This window comes from Ambystoma mexicanum, chromosome 4p, assembly GCF_040938575.1.
Source record: "Ambystoma mexicanum isolate Mex_15411 chromosome 4p, UKY_AmexF1_1, whole genome shotgun sequence".
In the NCBI taxonomy this organism is placed as follows: domain Eukaryota; kingdom Metazoa; phylum Chordata; class Amphibia; order Caudata; family Ambystomatidae; genus Ambystoma; species Ambystoma mexicanum.
The window spans coordinates 565,330,613-565,345,923 of record NC_090927.1 but is presented as its reverse complement, the minus strand read 5'-3'; the positions used below and the strand labels follow the sequence as shown (position 1 = coordinate 565,345,923).

At 39.2% G+C, this 15,311-nt stretch overlaps 1 long non-coding RNA gene across 1 annotated transcript in view; it reads right to left on the bottom strand.

The window, feature by feature from the left end:
- Positions 1-1,115: 1,115 nt before the first annotated feature.
- LOC138453351 (uncharacterized) overlaps positions 1,116-15,311 on the bottom strand; it is a 308,088-nt gene continuing 293,892 nt past the window's right edge. The window contains exon 3 of the long non-coding RNA XR_011260406.1: positions 1,116-5,703. This is a non-coding gene — a long non-coding RNA (uncharacterized lncRNA). The remainder of the gene's footprint in view (positions 5,704-15,311) is intronic.

The following is a 15,311-nucleotide window of genomic DNA, read 5'->3' as shown; positions in this document are numbered from 1 at the left end:
AATGGAGTGGAATTGTATAAGGAACAACGTTCGCCAAACCACAAACCCACAAACAAATTTGACTTGTGCTGAAATCCAGGGAACAGTGCGGTGTGTCATGCCATGTTCCCAGTCATTTCTACTGTGTCCTAACAGGTAACTATGCAAAATGTGATGCAGATTGGTGAAACAGTATGTAAATTGTATATGGAACAATGCTTCACCAAGCCACAAACCAACAAATACATTTTGACTTGTGCTGAAATCTGGGGGAACAGGGTGGGGTCATACACCCAGTAATGTCCATTGGGTCATAGCAGGTAACCATGCAAAATTTGATACAGATTGGTGAAACGATGTGGAATTGTATAAGGAACATCGCCTCACCAAGCCACAAAGCCAAAAAATAACAAATGTTGACTTTTGCGGAAATACAGGGAAAGGGGTAGTGTGTCCACATGTTATCAAGCCAGTAATGTCCTGAGGGTCCTAACAGGTAACTATGCAAAGTTTGGTGCAGATTGGTAAGACGGTGTGGAATTGTATAAAGAACAATGCTTTGCCACAAACCCACAAACAAATGTTGACTTTTGCCAAAATCCAGTGAAAGGGGTGAGGTGTCCAAATGGCATGTAGCCAGTAATGTCCGGAGGGTCCTAATAGGCAACTATGAACAATTTGGTGCAGATTGATAAAACAGTGGAATTGTATAAGGAATAATGCTTTGCCACATATCCTGCTACAAACAAATTTCGACTTTAATATAAATCTAATTTAACATGGCTAAAACTCAATGATGGAAGCATGAAGATACACTTACAGGGTCCATGGCACACAATTCTCCCGGTGTCATGTATTCTATGTCTTCTTTCTGTGGATTGTTTTCTTGAATTCACTCTACAAGATCATCCCAAACCAAGGGCCCTCATTTCTGTTCATGCATCTAACTTCTGAGTGCCTTCTATACCAATCTTCCTTAGTTCCTCTCATTGTGGCAAGGATATTGGCAAGTGGTATAATGTTGACCGGATTAATATTACCGGTCTGCTGGAAGGACCTGTGTGGGAAACCCACTGAGTTATCTTGAAAACATCCGTTAATTATCAAAATATGTTGAAAAAAAAGTTTTCAGTTGATTCGATGAAGTAAAGTATAAATGTATTTATTGATAATTCATCATCTTTATAAGGCCGTTTGCAAACATTCTGTTGTCCAATGCATTTCGGTCTATCTTAGACCTTCTTCAGGGACTAATGACAATAAAGAAAACAATAAAGAATAGTACATAACTAAGGTACTTATAAATCTGACCATTCAAAATTATATACATTTGATCTTGTGTACTTTTGCTTCAAAACCATAACATTATACAACGTTAGTAAATGTAGCTGTACAATGTTGCTTTGTGGCTTTAGCCTTATTTATGTTAACTTTCTTGTTGAAAAATATTCCAATTCCTGCTCCACCTGAGCGTTCTTTCTGAGTTGTGCTGATGTATAGCCGCTAAGTGTCTTCCTGTATATTCTGGCAATCTAAATGGTAACAAATATAGATTTAAGATCTAAAAGGGAGTTGTTATTGGGATAATCCTCTAACTGACAAAGCTTCGCCTCCCCGCGAGGGGATTCTTACCTGTGGTAAAACCGTATTGCAGCTGCAGGGCGCCTCGCTCGCGTAGATACGCGTTGCTGGTTGCCCCGGCTGTTTTTATGTTGAAAAAATGGCGCCATCGCGTGCCGGCAGCCATTTTGATGTAGTGTTTTCTATTGATACCGTACTCGTGTGTCATTTGTGGTGATTTCTCTGTGAGAACATTAATAATGATATTTCCGTGACCAAAACCGTTATTCTGTGCATGCCATTCGTACTTTTCCATCAATAGGTGGCAATTCACTGGAACAACCCAATTTAATCAATTTTTAAGAACACCTGCTATTAATCTAAAACCATATGTATAATGATATAGTCTTTTCAACTACAATGGTTCAGCCAAGATCCTTCACTTGTTGATATTATTAGTTAAAGGTATATTCGAAAATATAACAACTCTCATTAAGGATTGCATAATATACATGTTAGATAATGTAGACAAATTGAACGCTCTATTGTGTATTGATCAACCTAATAATGCACTCTAAATTCATTTCTTTCATAGGCATCAACCTGTTACTCATATGGTAAGTCATTTTGTAAACAACAACATACTTATCATCAATTCTTTTTCTCCTTAATTTAAACCTTTAAACTTATAAACTAATACAATTAGAATTAAAGGAAACATGCATAATTGCACTCTTCATTGAGACCACCTGGCTGCATACAGTTGAGCTTTTCAATCCAATAAGTTTCTTTCTGATTTAACAATCTGTTAATGTCCACATTAGTGCCACAAGTAACCTCCAGTACGTCAAGAATTTGAAATTTCATCTGTGCCATTTGGTGTTTGGCTTCCTTAAAATGTCTCGATACAGGGGATTTCATGTTGCCTGTCCGGATATTGGATCGATGTTCATTCCATCTCACTTTAGCTTTGTGAGTAGTTTGGCCCACTTAATATTTGCCGCATGGGCACTTGATGCTGTATGTGACATTCATGGTATCGCAAGTAGCACATTTCTTCAAGTACATTTTTTGGCCTGAATTTGGATGAAACACAATGTCCCCCTTCTGGACCATATTGCAATTCGAACAGTTCAGACATGGGTAATTTCGCTTCCTTTTTGATCTTGGTTTCTGTACTTGAGTGTCACTACGTATCAGCATGTCCTTGATATTCCTGCTTCTAGTGTAAGCAAACATTGCTGGGGTTGTGTAGAGATGTCCCAATATCCTATCTTCTGCCAGAAAGTGCCAATATTTCAAAACAATTTTTTTGATCTTGTTGCTTTGTATGGAATATTTTGTCACATAGATAAATGGGATTTCTTTGGTATCTGTGGATTTGGTCAATATCACTTGCCTATCCATTGTAGCCACTTTGGAGATTGAATCTTCGATTTCTTGTGTCGAGTAACCTCTTTGTAAGAATCTCGTGGCCATTTCTTGTGTCTGTTTCTGACATTCAACTTCTTCTTGCACTATTTTTTTTACCCTTATAGTTGGCTATAAGGGAGACTTCTGAGAGTATTTTGAGGATGAAAACTTAGGTGATGTAGTAGGTTATTTCGATCGCTAGGTTTACGATACAAGGTTGTAACAAGCTTCAAGTCTTTTTGCATCACAGTAATGTCCAGAAAATTGACCTCTTTCTTACTATGAGTGGTTGTGAATTGTATATGCACATTGATGGTATTAAGAAATTCTGCAAATTATGTGAACTGTTCCTCAGTTCCCTGCCAAATCCCAAATACATCGTCGATATCTTCCCCAATATCAGAGGTGTTGTTTCCAGGTCTCATGTTCTAGAATGTTCTCCATTTCAAATTTGTACATAAAGCTATTAGCATAGCTCGGTGCCATTGTAGCTCCCATTGAGGTACCACTCGTGTGTAAGTAATATTGCTCCTTGTACCTAAAGTATGAATTTTGGGCAATGAATTCCAAAAGGATCATTAAAATTCTTTTGATGCTTCTACTTCCCTAGTGTTCAGTAAGAGCCATTCCACTGATTCTTGTCCTTCGTTATGTGGAATTGAAGTATATAAACTCCGTACATCTGCAGTAAACAAAATAATTTCCTCGTTGATAGATATACCAGCTAGAATATTAAGAAAATGAGTAGTATCCTTGATATAGGTCTTGGTATTTTGTATAACAGGCTGAAGAAAATAGTCCAAGTATGTTCCCAAAGGTTGTAAGATGCTGTTGGTGGCAGACACAATGGGTCTGCCAGGTGGTTTAATTAATGTTTTATGCATTTTAGGAATAGTATAAAAAACGGGTATCCTTGGGTTTGTGGTAGTTAGAAAGCGTCAGGTTTTTTCAGAAATCCATTCATTTCCTTCTGCTACATCCAATATGTATTCCAAATTCTGTTGAATTTCATTAGTAGGATCTCTGTCTATAGGATTATATACAGTTCTGTCCGACAGTTGCTGGGTGCATTCTTGATGATAGTCTGTAGTATCTTGTATTACCATCGCTCCCCCTTTATCCTCTGGTTTAAATGTGATATCTTTGTTGGAAAGTAGTCTGTGAATAATGTTCAACTCTTGTTTACTGAAGTTACTGTGGCGCGGCGATTTATATGAGAGTTTCTTGAGATCAGTGGTAACCATCCTTTGGAATAAATCAATTATAGGATAATTGACTGGTGGTATAAAGTTACTCTTAGGTTTAAATTCCTTATACGCAGTTTCAGGTGCTGAGTTATCTGTTGTTGTCTCCTCAATTGAATCAAAAAAGGCCTTTAGTCTTTTTCACAAGTTTTCTTGTGAACTTAAAAAGTTCTATTTTCTTTTCAAATAAATTAGAATGGTATGTTGGAACAAAGTTTAGTCCTTTCTGCAACAGATCATTCTCTTCCTTAGTCAACGGGTATCCTGACAAATTGACTACTAAGTTTTCCTGGGGTTCAGTCGGGTATGTGGGCGTTGTTGATTTCTGTCTGCGTCCCCTCCTGGTCCTCTTCCTCGTTGGCCTCTGTCTAAAAAAGAAATATTAGAACTGGACCCTCTTCCTGTAGGGTGTTTATAGCTGGTACTCGTACCTTCCCCTGCGTTTTGCTGTTCGGAGCTCGTCGACTCGTGTCCGGGTCTGATGAGCTTGTTGTATTCCTGGGAGTTGGCCTTTGATTGTATTTGTTCATCGAGCTGTAAACCTCATCATATAAATAGTCATATGTATCTCTACGAAATTTTCGCAATTTCTTGTTTTCCAATTCTGTTCTGTATTCTGTAAGGTTATTATTGATGTCTTCTAAGATCTTCTCTAAGTCAGATGCACTTAGTGCCTCGGTTAGCTCTGCTTGTATCTCTGAAATTTCTGCTGTAAGCTTATCCAACTCTTTTGAAAGTTCCTGGACTGTTAATAATATTAAATCTAAAGAACATTTGTTCAAAATTTGTTCCCATTTGTTCACAAACTCATGACTCTCTTTGCATAGGGTAGGTCACAATGGAATCCTTAGTCCTCTTGGGATTCTTTGTGCTCTATAGTATTTAGTAAGAGTGACAGCATGCAATTTTCTGTTAATCACCTTACGGATAAGGCGTTCCAATGTTTTAATTCTAATGTTAGGATCAGTGATAGTTGGACTTGTTCCAGTGTCTCTTATAGAATCTAATATTGCATTGGCCTCTTCGGGAGTAAATTCCAGAGTTTCCGCTTTTTTATTAGTTAGACCGCTTAATTCTTCATATGACATAGTTCATATACTCGAAACGTTCAGTGTGCTTCTCACCCAGTGTGCAAACTGGTGTGACGATGGTCAAAAAAGAAAAGATGAGTGGGCACTACGTACTTGCTCTAAGGTAATCAATATTTAGTATGGTATTTGGTCCTGTTGCCAGATTCCTCCTCGTTGCCAGGGGCGGTGAAGATATAATGGTATAATGTTGACCGGATTAATATTACCGGTCTGCTGGAAGGACCTGTGTTGGAAACCCATTGAATTATCTTGAAAACATCCGTTAATTATCAAAATATGTTGAAAAAAAAGTTTTCAGTTGATTCAATGAAGTAAAGTATAAATGTATTTATTGATAATTCATCATCTTTAGAAGGCCGTTTGCAAACATTCTGTTGTCCAATGCATTTCGGTCTATCTCAGACCTTCTTCAGGGACTAATGACAATAAAGAAAACAATAAAGAATAGTAAATAACTAAGGTACTCAGAAATCTGACCATTCAAAATTATATACATTTGATCTTGTGTACTTTTGCTTCAAAACCATAACATTATACAACGTTAGTAAATGTACCTGCCAATGGATATTGGCAAGGACATTGATAATTTTTACTTCCAAAATTTAATTTTCTTATCTCACATGCAGAACCATTTTAAAATGTAGTTCTTGTATGAAGTGTCTGAGCAACAGCATAACATAATGTTCACAATTCACTTTCATACAGTAAGTGAAAAATATATTCAATATTGGTATTGAACCAGGAATCTTCAGAATACATTTGGGTGCAACAATATTCTGAAGAACAATTTGGAGCCTTCCAATCATGCAATCTTCCTCCAGTAGGAAAAAGCATATGGGAACAACAAGTTTCTAAGGTTTTTTCACAGACTCTGATTGGTGCACCTTTTATTGCTTTAATCTGGTATCATTCAAAACAGTCGCCTATGACTTCATGTGATTGTAGAGGATGAATAGTGTAATGTTCATATAAACTATTCCCTTCTGAAACAGATAGACATTGGAATTGACCTTCACTGCTCTTGCTTGTGGATTCAACATTAAGCATAGACAAATCTGCTACACTCAGGCTGCCTTTTTACAAATCATTGTGCTTCAGTAGAAGCTTTAAAGCTTCTTTCATCTTTCTGATGTCTATAAGCTATTCTCAAAAGTACTTATCTTTTTTGGAAATGCCATTTACTAAAACAAACAGAGAATCGGCAATGTTCCATTTCACCCCTAGGGAGTCGATATTTTCTTGCTAATTGAGAGGCAAATACACATTGGCTCTCACGCCTTGCACTAATTAATTCTTTGGCAGTTGTGTCCTCTTTGTTTGCAGCCTAACACTTACTTGAAAAGGATGAACAGTTTGCAATGCAATAACTTCAAACATGTTAAATTTTGAAGCACAACAGGGATGTCAGGCACTATCATGTCATCCAAGACACTTCTAGAAGGAATGCATTTTCTTTTGTAAAACCAAAAGCAGTGTCTACAAACATATAGTGGAAATTGTATCAAATCACTGTTCTACAAACAAATACAGATAGTTATTTTCCAAACATCTTGTACCATATCTGCAACTGTCTCCTCAATGTACACTAGTTGTACTTGTGCTTTATAGAAAGTGCATCAAGAAGACACAAAAAAATGTCAGGTTTTTCATTTGTGGCAACTCAAATTTTGCAACACCTCTTTTGGAATTTTGAGAAATTAGATAATTGAAAGCATATGTTCATAATTTCCACTTCCTGTAAGGGTTTCATCCACATGTACATCTTTTAAATGAATCATGTTAATCTTTTGAAGTGTAGAAAGCAAACTTTCAACAGTTGCACTCATGAGTGTTTTATTTAAAAGTGCAAGGTCATACATGGGGTTTTTGCAGTAATACAATGTATGTAGATGGTATCTCATGTTGCTATGATGTGTAGCCAGCATCTGTATATGATGAAAGTGACTCTTGCATCTGCTTTTATCAAGACAAGCTAGAGACTGACCCAGAAATCCTGTTTTCTCATGAACTTCAAAGTCATCTATTTTCGGCAATTTCTTGACTTGTCTTTGAGCATTATCATTTATGTGCAACACTTGCAAAAATATTACATGTCCATTCCACGACATCTTGAGAGACAGCCACAAGAGGAAGACACTACAGACCAAACACATAGACAGACCAAGACAAAATCTCATAGATGACTCATCCACATCATCACGGCCCGTACCACACCGAAAGTTCAAGCAGACATATTCACTTAGATGTTAGGGTAAGAGGATACCACTACTCCTGCTCCTAAACCCAAGGGGGAGAATAGACACTCCAACCTCACTATACATAGTTCTTTAGAATACAACAGTAGACATAGTTCATTAGAATACAACAGGGATTGCGTCATGCCAAAACCGAAATTTCCTCCAGGTGTGGGCCTCTCTCTCCCCTTGCGGGACTCTTGATTCTAGCTGTGTTTTAGGATTGTGCTGAATTATTCACTTTTTTCCCAAATCCAGCAAAGTAAGTGACTATACTCAGTTGCTCAGTTGCGCATTGGCCTCTCCCACATCATGCGGGACTCTCAAGTATGCCGCTTTCACACCATGCAGGATTCCCAAAACCCAGGCATTCAGCCATACTGTGATTAGCTGCAAAACATATAACCCACTAACCAAAAAAAGCTCTAAACTTTCTACATACTTATCTCACCCAAACTAACACAACCACCTCTCGCACCACAAGCAGCATGCACTTCACCACAGCGCTACAACACATAAACGTCACCAATAGCACACAAGGACTGACATTGCCCCGATTCTCGCACTAAAAGCTCAGCATACGTGTATACCGAGTTGAAGCTGCCAACAGAACACCACTCCTCTAAGTATCCTTCTCTTATAGCTGTAAGTATATCTGTATTCCTCTCTCTAGAACCTAAAGGAGTTTTTGTTTGTTTCCTATTAAAAACCTTTTGTTTCTTACTAACTACTAATGGTATTGATACATTTTTCATTTTATCACTCTGACATGGACATTTTCAAAAACGTTATCACTAATAAGCATGGGTATATTGCCATCAAAAGAAGTGTGTACAAAACTTGAAACATGAGCATCAACAGTTCTATATTTAAAATCATTACTTCCCTGAAAGCGATCCTTCCTCTTGGCATGTTCTAGATGCTTTTTCGTAAGCATGGTTGAGCAATGTTGCAAAGAAACAAATATGATTAGTACATACATGCCACCTCTAGTCCTCGAGAATAGAAATATTTCATAAAAGGAAGATCCACTCAAAATGAATAGATAACAGTAGAGTAGAGCTAGGATGTGTGGACTGAAATAAAGACAGAAGTACAGTGTATACATGGCTGTAGAAAAATAATGGAGTGCGGTGAGTGTGTGAGGGTAAAGAGGGTGTTGACAGCATGCATGTGTAGGCGTATAGAAGGTGGGGATAGTGTGGGTGGGAGAGTGTGAGAGTAGAGTAGGGTGGTGGAAGTAGGGTAGATGCGGATAGGATGACGGATTGAGCATGAAAACAGTGGAGGTATTATATAGAAAATTGAGATAGCATGAATGGATGGAGCTACAGAGTGTGGGTGTAGGGTGAGTGCATATGGGGTACATAGGTTGCAGGTAGGGTAACTGGGCACAAAAAGAGAAAATAGAGATAGAGAGGGCATACAGGGCAAAAGAGGATTGAGGTAGGGTGTGGACGGATAGGGTGGGTAGGGGTAGTAAATGAAGGGGTAAGATGGTGGAGGTGGCACACATGCAGATAGGATGACTGGGTGGGGTAATCAGAGTGGAGGTACGCTGGCTATGGTTACAAAGAATAGACATAGGGTGAGTGGATGGTTGTACACAGTATGGGGTATAGTGATTCGTTAGGTGTACAGATATTGGGAGTAGGATAGCTGGGCAAGAGTAGAGATAATAGAGGTAATAGGGTGGCAAGGGTACAAAGTATGGGGTACCGTGAATGGGGGTACAGATGATAGGAATAGAGACAAAACATGTATGGTGGCTGGGTGTGTGAAGGTACAGAGAATATGAGTACAGTATTTGGGTAGGGGTACACAGTTTTGATTAGTGTGTCTGCACAGGGTTAGACATATTGCAAATAGTGTGGATGAGTGTGAGTAGAGAAGATGGTAGCAGAGCACATTGGTTTTGGGAGAGAGGGTGTGAATTTAGTGGCAGTATATAAACATGGTGGGAGTAGACAGGGTGGAAGTAGAATTAGTGTGCATACTGACAGTGTATGGACATAGTACACATAGGGTGAGTGCATTGATAGAGGTAGAGGAAGAGGGGAAGGAGGTAGGATGGATAGGAATTAAGTGTGTAGGGTACAGTGGGTGCATGTTGGATGGGTGGGTGGGTTTAAATAAAGACAATGGGGGTACAGTGGGTACATGGGAATATAGAGGATGGAGAACAGTGGATGGGTAACAGAGAGTGGGATAGCATGGACAGGCGAGTGGTAGAAAGGGTAGTGGTAAGGTGGATGGGTAGGAGTAGACACAATGGGGGTAGGATGTATGGATGTAGACATGATGGAGAGAGTAATGGCAGAGAGTATGAGATAGGAGGATGGGACCAGAGAGGATAGGATAGGTTATATGGGGGTAGAAAGGATGCCAAAAAGAAGTCATAGTGTCAATCCATAATCAGTACCATATGTAAATGTTTGAACATCAGTACTACATGTACATTGAAGTAAGGGAAAAAAGAAGTTACCAAAACTATATTAACAGCATATAACTAATCAAGTTGGAGTGTATCTCATGCGCATAATGGAATTACCATAGTAAATGACCTTGGACCCAAATAACCCGACAGACTCAATGAATATGGCAAAGTACTACTTTATTGTCAGCTCAAATAAAGTAGGGAAATCTGGTGACCATATGAAATGCAGCTCACACACTCTCATCTTAGTTTTGATTATACAAAGGCTTTATACTTCAATGTACATCAGCAATGACATACTCCTATGTGGCAAACAATGAAACCTAACAAGGGGAGGGATTGGTAAAGGGAACATATACACCTATAGTATGTATACCAGTTAATAACATTATTGGCTGCCCCTTATCTGGTAGGCACACCTCGGACTACCTCCAAATACGTATAATACAGATTATAGAGAAATAATAACAGCAGATTGGCTTGTGCAACATTGTATAGCATGTCACTACATGGCTACTAATGATTGGTTGGCATACTCTCCCAACCTTGGACATTCATCTCGCTAACACCATATTAACCAAACGAAAACCCAGGTGCAGAGAACAACGTCAGATCACTGCCCACTTTGGTCAATTGGCCTACCATCTCTCATCAGTTAGACCTTGAGCCACGGCTTCTCCTTGTAGTTGACCTTGCTGACTGTTTACTTCTTTGGGATTTTTAAAGGAGTCAGGGTACTATATTCTTCTGATTCTTAATGAATAGACATTTTTTTTGAGTCTTGCACCACGTGTCGGTGGACCATGAATTTGTCCATTTTGACCTGTTTATTACTGCTATTTGATTCAATTATGATGGGTGCTATTACTCCTCTTGGCCTCTGGAAACTTGGTTGCTCTGTCTTACATGTGCTTCCTTCACCCTTAATTGTCTAATACTTGTCACTTGCAGATGTTTTCCGTGCAGCTTAATCTAAGAGAAATGTACCCTTCGTTCGTAGCTTATCCTTGTTAACTCCCTTTGTACTTTCCAATTATGTCTTGCTGTGTCATCCTTAGTCTCTGCAAAACAGTTATTCTTTGTTCCTTGCATGAAGCTGTTTGCTGTAATATTTCAAATCTGCGGCCCTGGTTTGTCTATGAGGTACTTTTGACTCAATTCAGTGTCCACCTTTTCATCATGACCGCTTTACTCATGTTATAGTTTCTATTGCAGCAAGCTTCTATTTATCTCATCTACCTTGCTGTTCTGCGTATATACATTCACTACTCATCTGGTTACTCATCTTCTTTGTATATATGATTTCTTGGTTTCTGCATACATGTTTCTCGTGTTACATTATCATTCTTTAAGCATTCACATACTGTTTCAGTACATCTTAGAATCTTCTCTTCATGACATCACTTTACTCTGGCTGACTAAATTTAAAGAAAATACACATCTTCTATGTCCAATGATGTATGCCGACATCCTTCCACCACATCAATTCGAGGGTACATTCGATACGGTTTGTGCATAACATCTCTCATATCTTCGGTATGGTACTGGGACGGTATCTGGTGCCGTGCACAGAGTATTCCTGTTTTCTTCCAGTGTGATGGGGGTGAAGGGCAGGCACTAGAGATGATGTCATCCGCTCCTCTACATTCCCCCCCTCTGGTCGAGACCTCAACCACCCCCTCTATCTTCTCCACCTTATCTGCACACTGTGGCTTCTTTGGGATCCATATGTTCGTCATCCCTCTCAGGTGACCTGCATTTTCAATATGTTCATCCACATTCCAAGTCATATAGCAGCACTCCCGGGACATTGGATAGAATACCCAATGCCCTACATATTTCGTGTGGTCTTTAGGGTAATAGAACTTCGTTACTGGGGGTAACAGGGGACTTCCTTGTATGTGTTCACGGGTGGTACTCGCGTTTATATGTTCACCAGTTTCAGCATTTATATTGATTATTATCTTCAACCCAATATCTTTCTTTGCTGACTTTTGACATTGTCCAATGATGATACTCACAACCCATAATCCCAGCATTACTAACGCTAGTATTGCTCCAAGTAGCTTGCAACTTTTGCCATGGAGATCCAATCATCTCCTTCAGTCTCATCTACTTCTTCTTCTGTTTATTGATGTAAGTTTAACAACATCGTTATTGCCTCTGTCAAGGTCCCATTTTCTTCATCACGGGCAGGTAGGTACATACAGCAAGAAGACCCGATCTTGGCACAAATGCCACTTTTCATTGCTGTAATCAAGTCCAAGACATACCTGTTCTGGAGGGCCATGAGCCTGATGGCCCTCAGGTCTTCTTTGATCACAATGCATTTTTTGATTGTCGTGTTCATCATTTGTAGCAGCTCCCATCTGGTGATCTGTAACCATTTGGCATTCACTGAAGTCTCATGTCCTGGCATACATATAGATGTAAATTTCATTGCCGTCTTGTCAAATAGTGTATGCTCATATGGAATATTGTCATAAACTTTTATTGATTTTGCTGTGAAATAATACTCTCTCTTCAGCCATTGGAGGTTGAGCTACCTCTTTTTTCTTTGGTGCACATCCATTTTTGGAAAGTCTGTGATATGCAGTTCACTTTGTGATACTCCTAAGGCTGGTATATTCATCAATACTAATGAGCAAACCCCTCCCCATTCTGGTAGTAGCTTCATATATGCTCTTCATCTACAGGCCCAGTAGTGATCCATCAGGACTGCTGTTCCTCCCTTTATGCCTGGTACATCAAAAACACAACCACAGTTGGCATTTACTCCAACTTTAATTGTGCCATTATTTCTGAAGCATAAAGATGCATTCTTCAGGGCTAATATCTGCAATGGGCCCCCCTCATCATCATTATTAACCTTGCGATCTCAACCCATTGGTCCTTGCATTCTTATTCTGCATTATGATTGCTTCCCATTGTTCTGATAAGGCTATTGCTTTACACATGCTCAGTCCGTAGGCCCATCCCTCTGGAGTCAGGACTGTAATTTGTATTTGGCCTCTCTCCCAGCACTCTCGTAATTCTTTCCCTGTTTTATCCTTGCATTGTAACACCTGATTCTCCTTAAACCTGATCCCTGCTACATTTATTCCAGTCTGCTCATATTTTATTATTTAGTTCACAGTCTCTCGCTTTTCTCTTGTCTTAATCTTTTGTACATAATTGTCTTCTCTTTGGGATTTCGCTTTATTCATCCATACCAATTAAGTCGCCTTGCCATGGAATTGGCCTCTGGTTAGGCAAAGTGCAGGGTGCATCATGCAGTGTGCCTTTTTTATTGGTACTTGTGTGGCTATGAATATTTTAGATGCTCCCATAGCATAAGGAATAAGGCAACAAACATAACAGCTTTCATCTGATGTGTTTCTCCCCACTTTCTTCATGTGTTGATACCACATGTTATTCTTTATATGGACAAAACTATCGAAATATACATTTATGTGTTTATTATCTCCTTCTAAATTTCCCTTTTAAGTCAGACAATTTGTTCAGAAACATTAGGGAGCACATTACCTGTACCTTTACTAGGGATAATCATCGGAGCATCATCACTCAATATTTCACCTGTGTTATTAAGAATTAATGGTCAAAAAGATGTAATAATAAGGAAGTAAAGGCACATCACTGTACAGAATGACAATATAAGCATCATTAAAATGACCTTATTGGTCTTCTTAATTGCATGGTACCTCTTGTACTCGGAAACATTGTCATTCTCTTTTTGTTTCAATGTGTGTTTAGGTCACTTTTATTGAATTCCTCCCTTTTTTAGAACAAATATTGCAGGATAATTGCAATGATAACTCAGAAAATAATAGGCCAATTTTTAGGATCCCCAAACAATGTGACCACATCCATGTCTCACCTTAGTAAAGCTGGGTAAGACTGGAGAATATTTTTGAAAAGAGCATTAAAAAATGTACGCAATGTTACAGTTATTGGCAACATGAAGTGATATATGTATGTATGTGGTTGCTTTGTATCTAGCCCATTGTTCCTTTTTCTTAACTAAAATTGTTTTGTAATTGCTGCAATGTTCACTTCCCTTCAGACTTGGCAAAGACTGAAATGTTCAAAAACTTTCTTTATTCTGATAAGTCTTTGGATTTCCCCTTGGTAGCCGATCCTGTTATCCATGGAACTTCTTCTCTTGCTTCACTGTCATGGGTTGCCAGAGGTGTGGGGGTCTCTCCTTTGTAGAGCTTTATGTCATTCAGATGCAGGCAGGCTCTTCTGTCTTTTTAATTTTACAGTTGTGGGCATGACCACCTCTACTAGGTACGGTCCTTCAAAGCTCGGCTTATTCCAAGTGCGCACAAAGCTTTGCACTAGCAATTGGTCCCCTGGGTACAAACTTGATTGTTTTAGCAATTTCCTGGGATCAATGGTTTGGCTTTCTTCCTCAATCTGTTTCAACCCTTTCCTCCGCTGCTTGATCTGTTGAGAAATAAAAGAAACACTAGCGGTTATGTTTGTCAAATAATCATGCATCTCATCACCTGAAGCCTTCGCTACACTGTGGGTATCAGTTTCTGTTCGAGTGGAAGGAGCAAGGGGTATTCTGATGAGGCGTCCAGTCACCAACTTATGAGAGGTCAGGTGGTGATCTGAACCAGGCTTGTTTCTTAGGGTCCAACAAAGTGAGGGGCAGACAATGCAGCCACTCCCTCTTCAAAGCAATCTTCAATGTTGCTATCCTTTCTTTAAGAAGTCCATGTCATCTCTCACAGATACCATAGGGCTTTGGGTGATAACCAGAAGAAAACATGTGTTTTATGCCTAATAGAAGCACTATCTGTTCGAATAACTCATTTACAAAATGTGGTCCATTATCAGACCACACGACTTCGCACATGCCCCATCTATGAAATACATCATGCCCAAGAAAATTGACAGCACATGCAGCATTGAGGTGTGTGCATGGGCCTGCCTCGAACCATTTGGAAAAGGAAGAAACCTACCACTAACATGTACCTGCAGCCATTACATATTTGCAAAATGTCCATATAATCTATATGTAGATTTTGAAAAGGACCATTAGGTCTTGGGGTTGCTCCTCTCTGTTCTTAAAGTATGTCCTGCTGTGAAATTCTGGCATACAATGCAGTTCTCAAAACACAGTGCCACAAGTTGCAATACATTTGTTGTGTACCAGTCTTCTGCAATTGTTGCAGTGAGACTCTCTCTGGTGGTGTGTGCAGGGTAATGGAGCTCCTCCAGCACCACCTTTAATAGTGCTAGAGGGATAACTGGCTTTCCAGTGCTGTCCTGTCTCCATAAAGCTTCAATGGGGGATAAAGAACAGCCCTGTTTTTTCTATAGGTCCTGCTCTTCCTATGGG